Source organism: Leptodactylus fuscus, unplaced genomic scaffold, assembly GCF_031893055.1.
Source record: "Leptodactylus fuscus isolate aLepFus1 unplaced genomic scaffold, aLepFus1.hap2 HAP2_SCAFFOLD_86, whole genome shotgun sequence".
NCBI lineage: Eukaryota > Metazoa > Chordata > Amphibia > Anura > Leptodactylidae > Leptodactylus > Leptodactylus fuscus.
Window position 1 is genome coordinate 375141 of NW_027440904.1, and position 24034 is coordinate 399174.

Consider the following 24034-nt stretch of genomic DNA (forward strand, 5'->3'; position numbering starts at 1 on the left):
CGCTGATCTCCTTCTATCCGCTGATCTCCTTCCATCTGTGATCTCCTTCTATCTGCTGATCTCCTTCTATCCGCTGATCTCCTTCTATCTGCTGATCTCCTTCCATCTGCTGATTTCCTTCTATCCCCTGATCTCCTTCTATCCGCTGATCTCCTTCTATCCGCTGATCTCCTTCCATCTGTGATCTCCTTCTATCTGCTGATCTCCTTCCATCCGCTGATCTCCTTCTATCTGCTGATCTCCTTCTATCTGTTGATCTCCTTCTATCTGTTGATCTCCTTCTATCCGCTGATCTCCTTCTATCCGCTGATCTCCTTCTATCCACTGATCTCCTTCCATCTGCTGATCTCCTTCTATCTGCTGATCTCCTTCTATCTGTTGATCTCCTTCCATCTGTGATCCCCTTCTATCTGCTGATCTCCTTCTATCTGCTGATCTCCTTCTATCCGCTGATCTCCATCTATCCGCTGATCTCCTTCTATCCGCTGATCTCCTTCCATCCGCTGATCTCCTTCTATCTGCTGATCTCCTTCTATCCGCTGATCTTCTATCCGCTGAGCTCCTTCTATCCGCTGATCTCCTTCTATCCGCTGATCTCCTTCCATCTGTGATCTCCTTCTATCTGCTGATCTCCTTCTATCTGCTGATCTCCTTCTATCCGCTGATCTCCTTCTATCTGCTGATCTCCTTCCATCTGCTGATTTCCTTCTATCCCCTGATCTCCTTCTATCCGCTGATCTCCTTCTATCCGCTGATCTCCTTCCATCTGTGATCTCCTTCTATCTGCTGATCTCCTTCCATCCACTGATCTCCTTCTATCTGCTGATCTCCTTCTATCTGCTGATCTCCTTCTATCTGCTGATCTCCTTCCATCTGCTGATTTCCTTCTATCCCCTGATCTCCTTCTATCCGCTGATCTCCTTCTATCCGCTGATCTCCTTCTATCCGCTGATCTCCTTCTATCCGCTGATCTCCTTCTATCCGCTGATCTCCTTCTATCTGCTGATCTCCTTCCATCCGCTGATCTCCTTATATCTGCTGATCTCCTTCTATCTGCTGATCTCCTTCCATCTGCTGATTTCCTTCTATCCCCTGATCTCCTTCTATCCGCTGATCTCCTTCCATCCGCTGATCTCCTTCTATCTGCTGATCTCCTTCTATCTGCTGATCTCTTTCTATCCGCTGATCTCCTTCTATCTGCTGATCTCCTTCTATCTGCTGATCTCCTTCTATCCGCTGATCTCCATCTATCCGCTGATCTCCTTCTATCCGCTGATCTCCTTCCATCCGCTGATCTCCTTCTATCCGCTGATCTCCTTCTATCCGCTGATCTCCTTCTATTCGCTGATCTCCTTCTATCCGCTGATCTTCTTCCATCCGCTGATCTCCTTCTATCTGCTGATCTCCTTCCATCCGCTGATCTCCTTCTATCCGCTGATCTCCTTCTATCCGCTGATCTCCTTCTATTCGCTGATCTCCTTCTATCCGCTGATCTCCTTCCATCCGCTGATCTCCTTCTATCCGCTGATCTCCTTCTATCCGCTGATCTCCTTCTATTCGCTGATCTCCTTCTATCTGCTGATCTCCTTCTATCCGCTGATCTCCTTCTATCCGCTGATCTCCTTCCATCCGCTGATCTCCTTCTATCTGCTGATCTCCTTCTATCTGCTGATCTCCTTCTATCCGCTGATCTCCATCTATCCGCTGATCTCCTTCTATCCGCTGATCTCCTTCCATCCGCTGATCTCCTTCTATCTGCTGATCTCCTTCTATCTGCTGATCTCCTTCTATCCGCTGATCTCCTTCCATCCGCTGATCTCCGCTGATCTCCTTCTATCTGCTGATCTCCTTCTATCCGCTGATCTCCTTCTATCCGCTGATCTTCTTCTATCCGTTGATCTCCTTCTATCCGCTGATCTCCTTCTATCCGCTGATCACCGCTGATCTTCTTCTATCCACTGATCTCCTTCTATGTGCTGATCTCCCTCTATTCGCTGATCTCCTTCTAGCCGCTGATCTCCTTCTATGTGCTGATCTCCTTCTATCCGCTGATCTCCTTCTATCCGCTGATCTTCTTCCATCCGCTGATCTCCTTCTATCCGCTGATCTCCTTCCATCCGCTGATCTCCTTCTATCTGCTGATCTCCTTCTATCTGCTGATCTCCTTCTATCCGCTGATCTCCATCTATCCGCTGATCTCCTTCTATCCGCTGATCTCCTTCCATCCGCTGATCTCCTTCTATCTGCTGATCTCCTTCTATCTGCTGATCTCCTTCTATCCGCTGATCTCCTTCCATCCGCTGATCTCCGCTGATCTCCTTCTATCTGCTGATCTCCTTCTATCCGCTGATCTCCTTCTATCCGCTGATCTTCTTCTATCCGTTGATCTCCTTCTATCTGCTGATCTCCTTCTATCCGCTGATCTCCTTCTATCCGCTGATCTCCTTCTATCCGCTGATCACCGCTGATCTTCTTCTATCCACTGATCTCCCTCTATTCGCTGATCTCCTTCTAGCCGCTGATCTCCTTCTATCCGCTGATCTTCTTCTATCCACTGATCTCCTTCTATGTGCTGATCTCCTTCTATCCGCTGATCTCCTTCTATCCGCTGATCTCCTTCTATCCGCTGATCTCCTTCTATTCGCTGATCTCCTTCTATCCGCTGATCTCCTTCTATCCGCTGATCTCCTTCTATTCGCTGATCTCCGCTGATCTCCTTCTATCCGTTGATCTCCTTCTATTCGCTGATCTCCTTCTATCCGCTGATCTCCTTCTATCCGCTGATCTCCTTCTATCCGCTGATTTCCGCTGATCTCCTTCTATCCGCTGATCTCCTTCTATCTTATGATCTCCTTCTATCCGCTGATCTCCTTCTATCCGTTGATCTCCTTCTATTCGCTGATCTCCTTCTATCCGCTGATCTCCTTCTATCTGCTGATCTCCTTCTATCCGCTGATCTCCTTCTATCCGTTGATCTCCTTCTATCCGCTGATCTCCTTCTATCCGTTGATCTCCTTCTATTCGCTGATCTCCTTCTATCCGCTGATCTCCTTCTATCTGCTGATCTCCTTCTATCCGCTGATCTCCTTCTATCCGTTGATCTCCTTCTATCTGCTGATCTCCTTCTATCCGCTGATCTCCTTCTATCCGTTGATCTCCTTCTATCCGCTGATCTCCTTCTATCCGTTGATCTCCTTCTATTCGCTGATCTCCTTCTATCCGCTGATCTCCATCTATCCGCTGATCTCCTTCTATCCGCTGATCTCCTTCCATCCGCTGATCTCCTTCTATCTGCTGATCTCCTTCTATCTGCTGATCTCCTTCTATCCGCTGATCTCCTTCCATCCGCTGATCTCCGCTGATCTCCTTCTATCTGCTGATCTCCTTCTATCTGCTGATCTCCTTCTATCCGCTGATCTCCTTCTATCCGCTGATCTTCTTCTATCCGTTGATCTCCTTCTATCTGCTGATCTCCTTCTATCCGCTGATCTCCTTCTATCCGCTGATCACCGCTGATCTTCTTCTATCCACTGATCTCCTTCTATCCGCTGATCTCCTTCTATCCGCTGATCTCCTTCTATCCGCTGATCACCGCTGATCTTCTTCTATCCACTGATCTCCTTCTATGTGCTGATCTCCCTCTATTCGCTGATCTCCTTCTAGCCGCTGATCTCCTTCTATCCGCTGATCTTCTTCTATCCACTGATCTCCTTCTATGTGCTGATCTCCTTCTATCCGCTGATCTCCTTCTATCCGCTGATCTCCTTCTATTCGCTGATCTCCTTCTATCCGCTGATCTCCTTCTATTCGCTGATCTCCTTCTATCCGCTGATCTCCTTCTATCCGCTGATCTCCTTCTATTCGCTGATCTCCGCTGATCTCCTTCTATCCACTGATCTCCTTCCATCTGCTGATCTCCTTCTATCCGCTGATCTCCTTCTATCTGCTGATCTCCTTCTATTCGTTGATCTCCTTCTATCTGCTGATCTCCTTCTATCCGCTGATCTCCTTCTATCCGCTGATCTCCTTCTATCCGCTGATCTCCTTCTATCCGTTGATCTCCTTCTATCCGTTGATCTCCTTCTATCCGCTGATCTCCTTCCATCCGCTGATCTCCTTCCATCTGCTGATCTCCTTCTATCTGCTGATCTCCTTCTATCTGCTGATCTCCTTCTATCTGCTGATCTCCTTCTATTCGTTGATCTCCTTCTATCTGCTGATCTCCTTCTATCTGCTGATCTTCTTCTATCTGCTGATCTCCTTCTATCCGCTGATCTCCTATCTGCTGATCTCCTTCCATCTGCTGATCTCCTTCTATCTGCTGATCTCCTTCTATTCGTTGATTTCCTTCTATCTGCTGATTTCCTTCTATCTGCTGATCTCCTTCTATCTGCTGATCTCCTTCTATCTGCTGATCTCCTTCTATCTGCTGATCTCCTTCCATCCGCTGATCTCCTTCTATCTGCTGATCTCCTTCTATCTGTTGATCTCCTTCTATCTGCTGATCTCCTTCCATCCGCTGATCTCCTTCTATCTGCTGATCTCCTTCTATCTGCTGATCACCTTCCATCTGCTGATTTCCTTCTATCCGCTGATCTCCATCTATCCACTGATCTCCTTCTATCCGCTGATCTCCTTCCATCCGCTGATCTCCTTCTATCCGCTGATCTCCTTCCATCTGTGATCTCCTTCTATCTGCTGATCTCCTTCTATCTGCTGATCTCCTTCCATCCGCTGATCTCCTTCTATCTGCTGATCTCCTTCTATCTGCTGATCTCCTTCTATCTGCTGATCTCCTTCTATCCGCTGATCTCCTTCTATCCGCTGATCTCCTTCCATCCGCTGATCTCCTTCTATCTGCTGATCTCCTTCTATCTGCTGATCTCCTTCTATCCGCTGATCTCCATCTATCCGCTGATCTCCTTCTATCCGCTGATCTCCTTCCATCCGCTGATCTCCTTCTATCCGCTGATCTCCTTCTATCCGCTGATCTTCTTCTATCCGTTGATCTCCTTCTATCTGCTGATCTCCTTCTATCTGCTGATCTTCTATCCGCTGAGCTCCTTCTATCCGCTGATCTCCTTCTATCCGCTGATCTCCTTCCATCTGTGATCTCCTTCTATCTGCTGATCTCCTTCTATCTGCTGATCTCCTTCTATCCGCTGATCTCCTTCTATCTGCTGATCTCCTTCCATCTGCTGATTTCCTTCTATCCCCTGATCTCCTTCTATCCGCTGATCTCCTTCTATCCGCTGATCTCCTTCCATCTGTGATCTCCTTCTATCTGCTGATCTCCTTCCATCCGCTGATCTCCTTCTATCTGCTGATCTCCTTCTATCTGTTGATCTCCTTCTATCTGTTGATCTCCTTCTATCCGCTGATCTCCTTCTATCCGCTGATCTCCTTCTATCCACTGATCTCCTTCCATCTGCTGATCTCCTTCTATCTGCTGATCTCCTTCTATCTGTTGATCTCCTTCCATCTGTGATCCCCTTCTATCTGCTGATCTCCTTCTATCTGCTGATCTCCTTCTATCCGCTGATCTCCATCTATCCGCTGATCTCCTTCTATCCGCTGATCTCCTTCTATCCGCTGATCTCCTTCTATCTGCTGATCTCCTTCTATCCGCTGATCTTCTTCTATCCGTTGATCTCCTTCTATCCGCTGATCTCCTTCTATCCGCTGATCTTCTATCCGCTGAGCTCCTTCTATCCGCTGATCTCCTTCTATCCGCTGATCTCCTTCCATCTGTGATCTCCTTCTATCTGCTGATCTCCTTCTATCTGCTGATCTCCTTCTATCCGCTGATCTCCTTCTATCTGCTGATCTCCTTCCATCTGCTGATTTCCTTCTATCCCCTGATCTCCTTCTATCCGCTGATCTCCTTCTATCCGCTGATCTCCTTCCATCTGTGATCTCCTTCTATCTGCTGATCTCCTTCCATCCACTGATCTCCTTCTATCTGCTGATCTCCTTCTATCTGCTGATCTCCTTCTATCTGCTGATCTCCTTCCATCTGCTGATTTCCTTCTATCCCCTGATCTCCTTCTATCCGCTGATCTCCTTCTATCCGCTGATCTCCTTCTATCCGCTGATCTCCTTCTATCCGCTGATCTCCTTCTATCCGCTGATCTCCTTCTATCTGCTGATCTCCTTCCATCCGCTGATCTCCTTATATCTGCTGATCTCCTTCTATCTGCTGATCTCCTTCCATCTGCTGATTTCCTTCTATCCCCTGATCTCCTTCTATCCGCTGATCTCCTTCCATCCGCTGATCTCCTTCTATCTGCTGATCTCCTTCTATCTGCTGATCTCCTTCTATCCGCTGATCTCCATCTATCCGCTGATCTCCTTCTATCCGCTGATCTCCTTCCATCCGCTGATCTCCTTCTATCCGCTGATCTCCTTCTATCCGCTGATCTCCTTCTATTCGCTGATCTCCTTCTATCCGCTGATCTTCTTCCATCCGCTGATCTCCTTCTATCTGCTGATCTCCTTCCATCCGCTGATCTCCTTCTATCCGCTGATCTCCTTCTATCCGCTGATCTCCTTCTATTCGCTGATCTCCTTCTATCCGCTGATCTCCTTCCATCCGCTGATCTCCTTCTATCCGCTGATCTCCTTCTATCCGCTGATCTCCTTCTATTCGCTGATCTCCTTCTATCTGCTGATCTCCTTCTATCCGCTGATCTCCTTCTATCCGCTGATCTCCTTCCATCCGCTGATCTCCTTCTATCTGCTGATCTCCTTCTATCTGCTGATCTCCTTCTATCCGCTGATCTCCATCTATCCGCTGATCTCCTTCTATCCGCTGATCTCCTTCCATCCGCTGATCTCCTTCTATCTGCTGATCTCCTTCTATCTGCTGATCTCCTTCTATCCGCTGATCTCCTTCCATCCGCTGATCTCCGCTGATCTCCTTCTATCTGCTGATCTCCTTCTATCCGCTGATCTCCTTCTATCCGCTGATCTTCTTCTATCCGTTGATCTCCTTCTATCCGCTGATCTCCTTCTATCCGCTGATCACCGCTGATCTTCTTCTATCCACTGATCTCCTTCTATGTGCTGATCTCCCTCTATTCGCTGATCTCCTTCTAGCCGCTGATCTCCTTCTATCCGCTGATCTTCTTCTATCCACTGATCTCCTTCTATGTGCTGATCTCCTTCTATCCGCTGATCTCCTTCTATCCGCTGATCTTCTTCCATCCGCTGATCTCCTTCTATCCGCTGATCTCCTTCCATCCGCTGATCTCCTTCTATCTGCTGATCTCCTTCTATCTGCTGATCTCCTTCTATCCGCTGATCTCCATCTATCCGCTGATCTCCTTCTATCCGCTGATCTCCTTCCATCCGCTGATCTCCTTCTATCTGCTGATCTCCTTCTATCTGCTGATCTCCTTCTATCCGCTGATCTCCTTCCATCCGCTGATCTCCGCTGATCTCCTTCTATCTGCTGATCTCCTTCTATCCGCTGATCTCCTTCTATCCGCTGATCTTCTTCTATCCGTTGATCTCCTTCTATCTGCTGATCTCCTTCTATCCGCTGATCTCCTTCTATCCGCTGATCTCCTTCTATCCGCTGATCACCGCTGATCTTCTTCTATCCACTGATCTCCTTCTATGTGCTGATCTCCCTCTATTCGCTGATCTCCTTCTAGCCGCTGATCTCCTTCTATCCGCTGATCTTCTTCTATCCACTGATCTCCTTCTATGTGCTGATCTCCTTCTATCCGCTGATCTCCTTCTATCCGCTGATCTCCTTCTATCCGCTGATCTCCTTCTATTCGCTGATCTCCTTCTATCCGCTGATCTCCTTCTATCCGCTGATCTCCTTCTATTCGCTGATCTCCGCTGATCTCCTTCTATCCGTTGATCTCCTTCTATTCGCTGATCTCCTTCTATCCGCTGATCTCCTTCTATCCGCTGATCTCCTTCTATCCGCTGATTTCCGCTGATCTCCTTCTATCCGCTGATCTCCTTCTATCTTATGATCTCCTTCTATCCGCTGATCTCCTTCTATCCGTTGATCTCCTTCTATTCGCTGATCTCCTTCTATCCGCTGATCTCCTTCTATCTGCTGATCTCCTTCTATCCGCTGATCTCCTTCTATCCGTTGATCTCCTTCTATCCGCTGATCTCCTTCTATCCGCTGATCTCCTTCTATCCGCTGATCTCCTTCTATCCGCTGATCTCCATCTATTCGCTGATCTCCTTCTATCCGCTGATCTCCTTCTATCTGCTGATCTCCTTCTATCCGCTGATCTCCTTCTATCCGTTGATCTCCTTCTATCTGCTGATCTCCTTCTATCCGCTGATCTCCTTCTATCCGTTGATCTCCTTCTATCCGCTGATCTCCTTCTATCCGTTGATCTCCTTCTATTCGCTGATCTCCTTCTATCCGCTGATCTCCATCTATCCGCTGATCTCCTTCTATCCGCTGATCTCCTTCCATCCGCTGATCTCCTTCTATCTGCTGATCTCCTTCTATCTGCTGATCTCCTTCTATCCGCTGATCTCCTTCCATCCGCTGATCTCCGCTGATCTCCTTCTATCTGCTGATCTCCTTCTATCTGCTGATCTCCTTCTATCCGCTGATCTCCTTCTATCCGCTGATCTTCTTCTATCCGTTGATCTCCTTCTATCTGCTGATCTCCTTCTATCCGCTGATCTCCTTCTATCCGCTGATCACCGCTGATCTTCTTCTATCCACTGATCTCCTTCTATCCGCTGATCTCCTTCTATCCGCTGATCTCCTTCTATCCGCTGATCACCGCTGATCTTCTTCTATCCACTGATCTCCTTCTATGTGCTGATCTCCCTCTATTCGCTGATCTCCTTCTAGCCGCTGATCTCCTTCTATCCGCTGATCTTCTTCTATCCACTGATCTCCTTCTATGTGCTGATCTCCTTCTATCCGCTGATCTCCTTCTATCCGCTGATCTCCTTCTATTCGCTGATCTCCTTCTATCCGCTGATCTCCTTCTATCCGCTGATCTCCGCTGATCTCCTTCTATCCGTTGATCTCCTTCTATCCGCTGATCTCCTTCTATCCGCTGATCTCCTTCTATCTGCTGATCTCCTTCTATCCGCTGATCTCCTTCTATCCGTTGATCTCCTTCTATCCGCTGATCTCCTTCTATCCGTTGATCTCCTTCTATTCGCTGATCTCCTTCTATCCGCTGATCTCCTTCTATCCGCTGATCTCCTTCTATCCGCTGATCTCCTTCTATCTGCTGATCTCCTTCTATCTGCTGATCTCCTTCTATCTGCTGATCTCCTTCTATTCGCTGATCTCCGCTGATCTCCTTCTATCCGCTGATCTCCTTCTATCCGCTGATCTCCTTCTATCCGCTGATCTCCTTCTATCCGCTGATCTCCTTCTATCCGCTGATCTCCTTCTATCCGCTGATCTCCTTCTATCCGCTGATCTCCTTCTATCCGCTGATCTCCTTCTATCTGCTGATCTCCTTCTATCCGTTGATCTCCTTCTATCCGCTGATCTTCTTCTATCTGCTGATCTCCTTCTATCTGCTGATCTCCGCTCATCTCCTTCTATCCGCTGATCTCCTTCTATCCGCTGATCTTCTTCTATCTGCTGATCTCCTTCTATCCGCTGATCTCCTTCTATCCGCTGATCTTCTTCTATCTGCTGATCTCCTTCTATCTGCTGATCTCCTTCCATCTGTTGATCTCCTTCTATCCGCTGATCTCCGCTGATCTCCTTCTATCCGCTGATCTCCTTCTATCTGTTGATCTCCTTCTATCTGCTGATCTCCTTCTATCTGCTGATCTCCTTCTATCTGTTGATCTTCTTCTATCCGCTGATCTCCTTCTATCTGCTGATCTCCTTCTATCCACTGATCTCCTTCTATCCGCTGATCTCCTTCTATCTGTTGATCTCCTTCTATCCGCTGATCTCCTTCCATCTGCTGATCTCCTTCTATCCGCTGATCTCCTTCTATCTGTTGATCTCCTTCTATCTGCTGATCTCCTTCTATCCGCTGATCTCCTTCTATCTGTTGATCTCCTTCTATCTGCTGATCTCCTTCTATCTGCTGATCTCCTTCTATCCGCTGATCTCCGCTGTTCCCCTTCTATCCGCTGATCTCCTTCTATCCGCTGATCTCCGCTGATCCCCTTCTATCTGCTGATCTCCTTCTATCTGCTGATCTCCTTCTATCTGCTGATCTCCTTCTATCCGCTGATCTCCTTCTATCCGCTGATCTCCTTCTATCTGCTGATCTCCTTCTATCTGCTGATCTCCTTCTATCCGCTGATCTCCTTCTATCCGCTGATCTCCTTCTATCTGCTGATCTCCGCTGATCCCCTTCTATCTGCTGATCTTCTTCTATCCGCTGATCTCCTTCTATCCGCCAAACCTTCTGAAAGCTAAAACAACCCGCCAAGGAGCCGACACAGCGCAAAGCCTCACTACCAACTCCTTGAGACAATACCAAGACAATTCACTGATGAGAGGTGCGAGGAGGGAGGCTCAGGGGATAACATGCATAACGGGAAGGATTGTTCTAACATGGCAGTTCAGGGGTTAATGTATATATATATGTCTCTAATGGAGGAAAATCGTGATCAGAGTATTATCACATGGCGGCTCAGTGGTTATATAGCGAGTATCTGTACAATGCGGCTCAGTGGTTATATAGTGGTTATATACAGTCCTATGAAAAAGTTTGGGCACCCCTATTAATCTTAATCATTTTTAGTTCTAAATATTTTGGTATTTGCAGCAGCCATTTCAGTTTGATATATCTAATAACTGATGGACACAGTAATATTTCAGGATTGAAATGAGGTTTATTGTACTAACAGAAAATGTGCAATATGCATTAAACCAAAATTTGACCAGTGCAAAAGTATGGGCACCTCAACAGAAAAGTGACATTAATATTTAGTAGATCCTCCTTTTGCAAAGATAACAGCCTCTAGTCGCTTCCTGTAGCTTTTAATCAGTTCCTGGATCCTGGATAAAGGTATTTTGGACAAACAATTCGCGTTCAGTTCAGTTAGATGGTGGCCGAGCATGGACAGCCCGCTTCCAATCATCCCACAGATGTTCAATGATATTCAGGTCTGGGGACTGGGATGGCCATTCCAGAACATTGTACTTGTTCCTCTGCATGAATGCCTGAGGATTTGGAGCTTTGGTGTTTTGGATCATTGTCTTGCTGAAATATCCATCCCCGGCGTAACTTCAACTTCGTCACTGATTCTTGAACATTATTCTCAAGAATCTGCTGATACTGAGTGGAATCCATGCGACCCTCAACTTTACCAAGATTCCCGATGCCGGCATTGGCCACACAGCCCCAAAGCATGATGGAACCTCCACCAAATCTTACAGTGGGTAGCATGTGTTTTTCTTGGAATGCTGTTTCTTTTTGGACGCCATGCATAACGCCTTTTTTTTTATAACCAAACAACTCAATTTTTGTTTCATCAGTCCACAGGACCTTCTTCCAAAATGAAGCTGCCTTGTCCAAATGTGCTTTTTCATACCTCAGGCAACTCTATTTGTGGCGTACGTGCAGAAACGGCTTCTTTCTCATCACTCTCCCATACAGCTTCTATTTGTGCAAAGTGCGCTGTATAGTTACCGATGCACAGTGACACCATCTGCAGCAAGATGATGCTGCAGCTCTTTGGAGGTGTCTGTGGATTGTCCTTGACTGTTCTCACCATTCTTCTTCTCTGCCTTTCTGATATTTTTCTTGGCCTGCCACTTCTGGGCTTAACAAGAACTGTCCCTGTGCTCTTCCATTTCCTTACTATGTTCCTCACAGTGGAAACTGACAGGTTAAATCTCTGAGACAACGTTTTGTATCCTTCCCCTGAACAACTATGTGGAACAATCTTTGTTTTCAGATCATTTGAGAGTTGTTTTGAGTAGCCCATGATGCCACTCTTCAGAGGAGATTCAAATAGGAGATCAACTTGCAATTGGCCACCTTAAATACCTTTTCTTATGATTGGATACACCTGGCTATGAAGGTCAAAGCTCACTGAGGTTACAAAACCAATTTTGTGCTTCAGTAAGTCAGTAAAAAGTAGTTAGGAGTATTCAAATCAATAAAATGATAAGGGTGCTCATACTTTTGCACCGGTCAAATTTTGGTTTAATGCATATTGCACATTTTCTGTTAGTACAATAAACCTCATTTCAATCCTGAAATATTACTGTGTCCATCAGTTATTAGATATATCAAACTGAAATGGCTGCTGCAAACACCAAAATATTTAGAACTAAAAATGATTAAGATTAATAGGGGTGCCCAAACTTTTTCATAGGACTGTATCTGTTCAGTGCGGCTCAGTGGTTATATAGTGGTTATATATCTGTGCAATGCGGCCCAGTGGTTATATAGTGGTTATATATCTGTACAATAGCGGCTCAGTGGTTATATAGTGGTTATATATCTGTACAATAGTGGCTCAGTGGTTATATAGTTTATATCTGTACAATGCTGGCTCAGTGGTTATACAGTATATATCTGTATAATGGTGGTTCAGTGGTTATATAGTATATATCTGTACAATGCTGGCTCAGTGGGTACATACAGTAGTGTGTATCTGTACAGTGGTGGCTCAGTGGTTATATAGTGTATATCTGTACAATGCTGGCTCAGTGGGTACATACAGTAGTGTGAATCTGTACAGTGGCGGCTCAGTGGTTATATAGTGTATATCTGTACAACGCTGGCTCAGTGGGTACATACAGTAGTGTGTATCTGTACAGTGGTGGCTCAGCGGTTATCTAGTGTGTATCTGTACAATGGCGGCTCAGTGGTTATATAGTGTATATCTGTACAATGCTGGCTTAGTGGGTACATACAGTAGTGTGTATCTGTACAGTGGTGGCTCAGTGGTTATATAGTGTATATCTGTACAATGTTGGTTCAGTGTGTACATACAGTAGTGTGTATCTGTACAATAGCGGCTCAGTGGGTACATACAGTAGTGTGTATCTGTACAATAGCGGCTCAGTGGTTATATAGTGTATATCTGTACAATGCTGGCTCAGTGGTTATATAGTGTATATCTGTACAATGCTGGCTCAGTGGGTACATACAGTAGTGTGTATCTGTACAGTGGTGGCTCAGTGGTTATATAGTGTATATCTGTACAATGCTGGCTCACTGGGTACATACAGTAGTGTGTATCTGTACAATGCTGGCTCAGTGGGTACATAAAGTAGTGTGTATCTGTACAATGGTGGTTCAGTGGTTATATAGTGTATATCTGTACAATGCTGGCTCAGTGGGTACATACTGTACTGTATATCTGTACAATGCTGGCTCAGTGGTTATTTAGTGTATATCTGTACAATGCTGGCTCAGTGGGTACATACAGTAGTGTGTATCTGTACAGTGGTGGCTCAGTGGGTATATAGTGTATATCTGTACAGTGGCGGCTCAGTGGTTATATAGTGTATATCTGTACAATGGTGGCTCAGTGGGTACATACAGTAGTGTGTATCTGTACAGTGGTGGCTCAGTGGTTATATAGTGTATATCTGTACAATGCTGGCTCAGTGGGTACATACAGTAGTGTGCATCTGTACAGTGGCGGCTCAGTGGTTATATAGTGTATATCTGTACAATGCTGGCTCAGTGGGTACATACAGTAGTGTGTATCTGTACAGTGGTGGCTCAGTGGTTATATAGTGTATATCTGTACAATGGCGGCTCAGTGGTTATATAGTGTATATCTGTACAATGGTGGCTCAGTGGGTACATACAGTAGTGTGTATCTGTACAGTGGTTGCTCAGTGGTTATATAGTGTATATCTGTACAATGCTTGCTCAGTGGGTACATACAGTAGTGTGTATCTGTACAGTGGTGGCTCAGTGGTTATACAGTGTATATCTGTACAATGGCGGCTCAGTTGGTACATACAGTAGTGTGTATCTGTACAGTGGTGGCTCAGTGGTTATATAGTGTATATCTGTACAATGGCGGCTCAGTGGGTACATACAGTAGTGTATATCTGTACAGTGGCTCAGTGGTTATATAGTGTATATCTGTACAGTGGCGGCTCAGTGGTTATATAGTGTATATCTGTACAACGCTGGCTCAGTGGGTACATACAGTAGTGTGTATCTGTACAGTGGTGGCTCAGTGGTTATCTAGTGTGTATCTGTACAATGCTGGCTCAGTGGTTATATAGTGTATATCTGTACAATGCTGGCTTAGTGGGTACATACAGTAGTGTGTATCTGTATAGTGGTGGCTCAGTGGTTATATAGTGTATATCTGTACAATGTTGGTTCAGTGGGTACATACAGTAGTGTGTATCTGTACAATGCTGGCTCAGTGGGTACATACAGTAGTGTGAATCTGTACAATGCTGGCTCAGTGGGTACATACAGTAGTGTGTATCTGTACAATAGCGGCTCAGTGGTTATATAGTGTATATCTGTACAATGCTGGCTCAGTGGTTATATAGTGTATATCTGTACAATGCTGGCTCAGTGGGTACATACAGTAGTGTGTATCTGTACAGTGGTGGCTCAGTGGTTATATAGTGTATATCTGTACAATGCTGGCTCACTGGGTACATACAGTAGTGTGTATCTGTACAATGCTGGCTCAGTGGGTACATAAAGTAGTGTGTATCTGTACAATGGTGGTTCAGTGGTTATATAGTGTATATCTGTACAATGCTTGCTCAGTGGGTACATACTGTACTGTATATCTGTACAATGCTGGCTCAGTGGTTATTTAGTGTATATCTGTACAATGCTGGCTCAGTGGGTACATACAGTAGTGTGTATCTGTACAGTGGTGGCTCAGTGGGTATATAGTGTATATCTGTACAGTGGCGGCTCAGTGGTTATATAGTGTATATCTGTACAATGGTGGCTCAGTGGGTACATACAGTAGTGTGTATCTGTACAGTGGTGGCTCAGTGGTTATATAGTGTATATCTGTACAATGATGGCTCAGTGGGTACATACAGTAGTGTGCATCTGTACAGTGGCGGCTCAGTGGTTATATAGTGTATATCTGTACAATGCTGGCTCAGTGGGTACATACAGTAGTGTGTATCTGTACAGTGGTGGCTCAGTGGTTATATAGTGTATATCTGTACAATGGCGGCTCAGTGGTTATATAGTGTATATCTGTACAATGGTGGCTCAGTGGGTACATACAGTAGTGTGTATCTGTACAGTGGTGGCTCAGTGGTTATATAGTGTATATCTGTACAATGGCAGCTCAGTTGGTACATACAGTAGTGTGTATCTGTACAGTGGTGGCTCAGTGGTTATATAGTGTATATCTGTACAATGGCGGCTCAGTTGGTACATACAGTAGTGTGTATCTGTACAGTGGTGGCTCAGTGGTTATATAGTGTATATCTGTACAATGGCGGCTCAGTGGGTACATACAGTAGTGTATATCTGTACAGTGGCTCAGTGGTTATATAGTGTATATCTGTACAATGGCGGCTCAGTGGGTACATACAGTAGTGTGTATCTGTACAGTGGTGGCTCAGTGGTTATATAGTGTATATCTGTACAATGGCGGCTGAGTGGTTATATAGTGTATATCTGTACAATGCTGGCTCAGTGGGTACATACAGTAGTGTGTATCTGTACAGTGGTGGCTCAGTGGTTATATAGTGTATATCTGTAAAATGCTGGCTCAGTGGTTATATAGTGTATATCGGTACAATGCTGGCTCAGTGGGTACATACAGTAGTGTGTATCTGTACAGTGGTGGCTCAGTGGTTATATAGTGTATATCGGTACAATGCTGGCTCAGTGGGTACATACAGTAGTGTATATCTGTACAATGGCGGCTCAGTGGTTATATAGTGTATATCTGTACAATGGTGGCTCAGTGGGTACATACAGTAGTGTGTATCTGTACAGTGGTGGCTCAGTGGTTATATAGTGTATATCTGTACAATGGCAGCTCAGTTGGTACATACAGTAGTGTGTATCTGTACAGTGGTGGCTCAGTGGTTATATAGTGTATATCTGTACAATGGCGGCTCAGTTGGTACATACAGTAGTGTGTATCTGTACAGTGGTGGCTCAGTGGTTATATAGTGTATATCTGTACAATGGCGGCTCAGTGGGTACATACAGTAGTGTATATCTGTACAGTGGCTCAGTGGTTATATAGTGTATATCTGTACAATGGCGGCTCAGTGGGTACATACAGTAGTGTGTATCTGTACAGTGGTGGCTCAGTGGTTATATAGTGTATATCTGTACAATGGCGGCTGAGTGGTTATATAGTGTATATCTGTACAATGCTGGCTCAGTGGGTACATACAGTAGTGTGTATCTGTACAGTGGCGGCTCAGTGGTTATATAGTGTATATCTGTACAATGCTGGCTCAGTGGGTACATACAGTAGTGTGTATCTGTACAGTGGTGGCTCAGTGGTTATATAGTGTATATCTGTACAATGGCGGCTGAGTGGTTATATAGTGTATATCTGTACAATGCTGGCTCAGTGGGTACATACAGTAGTGTGTATCTGTACAGTGGTGGCTCAGTGGTTATATAGTGTATATCTGTACAATGGCGGCTCAGTGGTTATATAGTGTATATCTGTACAATGGCGGCTCAGTTGGTACATACAGTAGTGTGTATCTGTACAGTGGTGGCTCAGTGGTTATATAGTGTATATCTGTACAATGGCGGCTCAGTGGGTACATACAGTAGTGTATATCTGTACAGTGGCTTAGTGGTTATATAGTGTATATCTGTACAATGCTGGCTCAGTGGGTACATACAGTAGTGTGTATCTGTACAATGGCGGCTCAGTGGTTATATAGTGTATATCTGTACAATGGCGGCTGAGTGGTTATATAGTGTATATCTGTACAATGCTGGCTCAGTGGGTACATACAGTAGTGTGTATCTGTACAATGGCGGCTGAGTGGTTATTATACGTTTTTATCACATGGAGGCTTAGGGGTTAACCTGTCTCCTGACTTCGATCTCCTCTTCTCTCCCTGGTTTCGGCGCGGGCCTCGCTGCGTTTCATCTTCTCTTTCTCCTCCGATTGTTGGGATTAATGAGCGCGGTTTGGGAAATTAGGACGGGCCCAGGCTGATAATGCGAGGAGCGGGCGCACTCACTGCGTGCTATTGATCGCTGCGCCGTCGCTGGGGAAGCTTCTTCCAGCCGCTGCTTCTTCTACTCAAGTTCTAAGGGGCTCCGAGCAAACAACAGGGACGAGGCGCAGACCCCCCCCATCAATTAGGCTTTGAAGGTCGCGGGGTGGGGGGGGGCTGCTCTTACTCCAGGAACATAAATACATGGAAGGCCTGAACGGAACGTGAAAGGTCAGCAGCGGTCCAGGGGAAGAGCAGACGCATTCTACCAATGGTCGCCCCCTCCCCCGGCCCCCCAGCACCATTGTGGATGGAGAAGCGATCGATCAGGTTCAAAAACCCCTAATAATAACCCGCCGCCAAAATGTCAGCCGCCCCCCCGCAGTGCGACATTCACATCTAAGGACCCGCTGACCGCAAGGACCATTAACCCTTCAGTGCCTGTGTCCACCGGCCATCAGTAATAGGAATGGATAATAGTCCACACAGGTCAGAGGTCAGTGTAGTCGCACAATTCTGATGTCATCCTCTAGGGGCGCTCTAGTACCCTCCAGTCCTCGCTGACCTCATCCTCACCTGTCCCCTGTGTGGAGGTCACTGTGGGCATATAATACTGTGTGGGGGTCACTGTGCAGCATATAATACTGTGTGTGGGGTCACTGTGGAGCATATAATACTGTGTGGGGGTCACTGTGCAGCATATAATACTGTGTGGGGGGTCACTGTGGAGCATATAATACTGTGTGGGGGTCACTGTGGAGCATATAATACTGTGTGGGGGTCACTGGGGAGCATATAATACTGTGTGGGGGTCACTGTGGAGCATATATTACTGTGGGGGGTCACTGTGGAGCATATAATACTGTGTGGGGGTCACTGTGGAGCATATATTACTGTGGGGGGTCACTGTGGAGCATATAATACTGCGTGGGGGTCACTGTGGGCATATAATACTGTGTGGGGGGTCACTGTGGGCATATAATACTGTGTGGGGGTCACTGTGCAGCATATAATACTGTGTGGGGGTCACTGGGGAGCATATAATACTGTGTGGGGGTCACTGTGGAGCATATAATACTGTGTGGGGGTCACTGTGGAGCATATGATACTGTGTGTGGGTCACTGTGGAACATATATTACTGTGGGGGGTCACTGTGGAGCATATAATACTGTATGGGGGTCACTGTGGAGCATATATTACTGTGTGGGGGTCACTGTGGAGCATATAATACTGTGTGGGGGTCACTGTGGAGCATATAATACTGTGTGGGGGTCACTGTAGAGCATATAATACTGTGTGGGGGTCACTGTGGAGCATATAATACAGTGTGGGGGTCACTGTGGAGCATATAATACTGTGTGGGGGTCACTGTGGAGCATATATTACTGTGGGGGGTCACTGTGGAGCATATAATACTGTGTGGGGGTCACTGTGGAGCATACATTACTGTGGGGGGTCACTGTGGAGCATATAATACTGTGTGGGGGTCACTGTGGAGCATATAATACTGTGTGGGGGTCACTGTGGAGCATATGATACTGTGTGGGGGTCACTGTGGAGCATATAATACTGTGTGGGGGTCACTGTGGAGCATATAATACTGTGTGGGGGTCACTGTGGAGCATATATTACTGTGTGGGGAGTCACTGTGGAGCATATAATACTGTGTGGGGGTCACTGTGGAGCATATAATACTGTGTGGGGGTCACTGTGGAGCATATAATACTGTGTGGGGGTCACTGTGGAGCATATAATACTGTGTGGGGGTCACTGTGGAGCATATATTACTGTGGGGGGTCACTGTGGAGCATATAATACTGTGTGGGGGTCACTGTGGAGCATATATTACTGTGTGGGGGTCACTGTGGAGCATATATTACTGTGTAGGGGTCACTGTGGAGCATATAATACTGTGTGGGGGTCACTGTGCAGCATATAATACTGTGTGGGGGTCACTGGGGAGCATATAATACTGTGTGGGGGTCACTGTGGAGCATATAATACTGTGTGGGGGTCACTGTGGAGCATATAATACTGTGTGGGGGTCACTGTGGAGCATATAATACTGTGTGGGGGTCACTGTGGAGCATATGATACTGTGTGGGGGTCACTGTGGAGCATATAATATTGTGTGGGGGTCACTGTGGAGCATATAATACTGTGTGGGGGTCACTGTGGAGCATATAATACTGTGTGGGGGTCACTGTGGAGCATATAATACTGTGTGGGGGTCACTGTGGAGCATATGATACTGTGTGTGGGGTCACTGTGCAGCATATAATACTGTGTGGGGGTCATTGTGGAGCATATAATACTGTGTGGGGGTCACTGTGGAGCATATAATACTGTGTGGGGGTCACTGTGGAGCATATAATACTGTGTGGGGGGGTCATTGTGCAGCATATAATACTGTGTGGGGGTCACTGTGCAGCATACAATACTGTGTGGGGGCCACTGTGCAGCAAATAATACTGTGTGGGGGGTCATTGTGCAGCATATAATACTGTGTGGGGGTCACTGTGCAGCATACAATACTGTGTGGGGCTCACTGTGTAGCATATAATACTGTGTTGGGGGTCATTGTGCAGCATATAATACTGTGTGGGGGTCATGGTGCAGCATATAATACTGTGTGGGGGGTCATTGTGCAGCATATAATACTGTGTGGGGGTCACTGTGCAGCATATAATACTGTGGGGGGTCACTGTGGAGCATAAAATACTGTGTGGGGGTCACTGTGGAGCATATAATACTGTGTGTGGGGTCACTGTGGAGCATATAATACTGTGTAGGGGTCACTGTGGAGCATATAATAATGTGTGGGGGTCACTGTGGAGCATATAATACTGTGTGGGGGTCACTGTGGAGCATATAATACTGTGTGGGGGGTCACTGTGCAGCATATAATACTGTGTGGGGGGTCATTGTGCAGCATATAATACTGTGTGGGGGTCACTGTGGAGCATATGATACTGTGTGTGGGGTCACTGTGCAGCATATAATACTGTGTGGGGGTCATTGTGGAGCATATAATACTGTGTGGGGGTCACTGTGGAGCATATGATACTGTGTGGGGGCCACTGTGCAGCATATAATACTGTGTGGGGGGTCATTGTGCAGCATATAATACTGTGTGGGGGTCACTGTGCAGCATACAATACTGTGTGGGGCTCACTGTGTAGCATATAATACTGTGTGGGGGGGTCACTGTGTAGCATATAATACTGTGTGGGGCTCACTGTGCAGCATATAATACTGTGTGGGGGGTCACTGTGGAGCATATAATACTGTGTGGGGGTCACTGTGGAGCATATAATACTGTGGGGGGGGGCACTGTGGAGCATATAATACTGTGTGGGGGTCAGTGTGGAGAATATAATACTGTGTGGGGGGTCACTGTGCAGCATACAATACTGTGTGGGGCTCACTGTGTAGCATATAATACTGTGTGGGGGGTCATTGTGCAGCATATAATACTGTGTGGGGGGTCACTGTGGAGCACATAATACTGTGTGGGGGTCACTGTGGAGCATATAATACTGTGTGGGGGTCAGTGTGGAGCATATAATACTGTGTGGGGGCCACTGTGGAGCATATAATACTGTGTGGGGGTTGCTGTGCAGCAGATTATACAGTGTGGGGTTCACTGTGGAGCATATAATACTGTGTGGGGGTTGCTTTGCAGCAGATTATACTATCTGGGTGTCACTGTGGAGCATTTTATACTATGTGGGGGGTCACTGTGGAGCATATAATACTGTGTGGGGGTCACTGTGGAGCATATAATACTATGTGGGGGTCACTGTGGAGCATATAATACTGTGTGGGGGTCACTGTGGAGCATATGATACTGTGTGTGGGGTCACTGTGCAGCATATAATACTGTGTGGGGGTCATTGTGGAGCATATAATACTGTGTGGGGGTCACTGTGGAGCATATGATACTGTGTGGGGGCCACTGTGCAGCATATAATACTGTGTGGGGGGTCATTGTGCAGCATATAATACTGTGTGGGGGTCACTGTGCAGCATACAATACTGTGTGGGGCTCACTGTGTAGCATATAATACTGTGGGGGGGGGTCATTGTGCAGCATATAATACTGTGTGGGGGGTCACTGTGGAGCATATAATACTGTGTGGGGGTCACTGTGGAGCATATAATACTGTGTGGGGGGTCACTGTGCAGCATATAATACTGTGTGGGGGGTCATTGTGCAGCATATAATACTGTGTGGGGGTCACTGTGGAGCATATAATACTGTGTGGGGGGTCATTGTGCAGCATATAATACTGTGTGGGGGTCACTGTGCAGCATACAATACTGTGTGGGGCTCACTGTGTAGCATATAATACTGTGTGGGGGGTCATTGTGCAGCATATAATACTGTGTGGGGGGTCACTGTGGAGCATATAATACTGTGTGGGGGTCACTGTGGAGCATATAATACTGTGGGGGGGCCACTGTGGAGCATATAATACTGTGTGGGGGTCAGTGTGGAGAATATAATACTGTGTGGGGGTCACTGTGCAGCATACAATACTGTGTGGGGCTCACTGTGTAGCATATAATACTGTGTGGGGGGTCACTGTGCAGCATATAATACTGTGTGGGGGGTCACTGTGGAGCACATAATACTGTGTGGGGGTCACTGTGGAGCATATAATACTGTGTGGGGGTCAGTGTGGAGCATATAATACTGTGTGGGGGCCACTGTGGAGCATATAATACTGTGTGGGGGTTGCTGTGCAGCAGATTATACAGTGTGGGGTTCACTGTGGAGCATATAATACTGTGTGGGGGTTGCTATGCAGCAGATTATACTATCTGGGTGTCACTGTGGAGCATTTTATACTATGTGGGGGGTCACTGTGGAGCATATAATACTGTGTGGGGGGTCACTGTGGAGCATATAATACTATGTGGGGGTCACTGTGGAGCATATAATACTGTGTGGGGCTCACTGTGTAGCATATAATACTGTGTGGGGGGGTCACTGTGAGCATATAATACTGTGTGGGGGCCACTGTGAAGCATATAATACTGTGTGGGGGTTGCTGTGCAGCAGATTATACAGTGTGGGGTTCACTGTGGAGCATATAATACTCTGTGGGGGCCACTGTGGAGCAGATGACTCTAGGTGGGGCCCCTTTATTATTTATATCACAGTAAGTGATGAAGGGGTGAAGGCGCTCACAAAAGCACCCCAGTCCCTTCAAACTGGTGAACAGTGGGGACCCTGGGTATTAGACACCACAGATCAGATGTTTACCAGAGTAATCAGTTCCAGCATTGTTCCTATGCTGCAGTTGTGGGTACTACAGTTTTATGGGCCATGTATGGGACTGTCTCCTCGTACTTGGCTTCTGGGCAGAGGTGAGGACTGTACCAATACACTATTTATGGGGGGAGCTCCATTCGGCCTCTTTACATTTGTTGAACCAAACCCCAGACAATTGGGCAAACATTCGGCTAGAGTGTTCCTTTATTAGTGCACAGTGCACATCTATCTATCTATCTATCTATCTATCTATCTATCTACCTCCTATCTATCTATCTATCTATCTATCTATCTCCTATCTATCTATCTATCTATCTATCTATCTATCTCCTATCTATCTATCTATCTATCTATCTATCTATCTATCTATCTCCTATCTATCTATCTATCTATCTATCTCCTATCTATATCTTATCTATCTATCTATCTCCTATCTATCTATCTATCTATTTATCTCCTATCTATCTATCTATCTATCTATCTATCTATCTCCTATCTATCTATCTATCTATCTCCTATCTATCTATCTATCTATCTATCTATCTATCTATCTATCTCCTATCTATCTCCTATCTATCTATCTATCTATCTATCTATCTATCTATCTATCTCCTATCTATCTATCTATCTATCTCCTATCTATCTATCTATCTATCTATCTATCTATCTATCTCCTATCTATATCTTATCTATCTATCTATCTATCTATCTATCTATCTCCTATCTATCTATCTATCTATCTATCTATCTATCTATCTATCTATCTCCTATCTATCTATCTATCTATCTATCATCTATCTATCTATCTATCTATCTATCTATCTCCTATCTATCTATCTATCTATCTATCTATCTATCTATCTATCTCCTATCTATATCCTATCTATCTATCTATCTATCTATCTATCTCCTATCTATCTCCTATCTATCTATCTATCTATCTATCTATCTCCTATCTATCTATCTATCTATCTATCTATCTATCTATCTCCTATCTATCTATCTATCTATCTATCTATCTATCTATCTATCTCCTATCTATCTTCTATCTATCTATCTCCTATCTATCTCCTATCTATCTATCTATCTATCTATCTATCTATCTATCTATCTCCTATCTATCTATCTATCTATCTATCTATCTCCTATCTATCTATCTATCTATCTATCTATCTATCTATCTCCTATCTATCTTCTATCTATCTATCTATCTATCTATCTATCTATCTATCTCCTATCTATCTATCTATCTATCTATCTATCTATCTATCTCCTATCTATCTATCTATCTATCTATCTATCTCCTATCTATATCCTATCTATCTATCTATCTATCTATCTATCTCCTATCTATCTCCTATCTATCTATCTATCTATCTATCTATCTATCTATCTATCTCCTATCTATCTATCTATCTATCTATCTCCTATCTATCTATCTATCTATCTATCTATCTATCTATCTCCTATCTATCTATCTATCTATCTATCTATCTATCTATCTCCTATCTATCTATCTATCTATCTATCTATCTCCTATCTATCTATCTATCTATCTATCTATCTATCTATCTCCTATCTATCTATCTATCTATCTATCTATCTATCTCCTATCTATCTATCTATCTATCTATCTATCTATCTCCTATCTATCTATCTATCT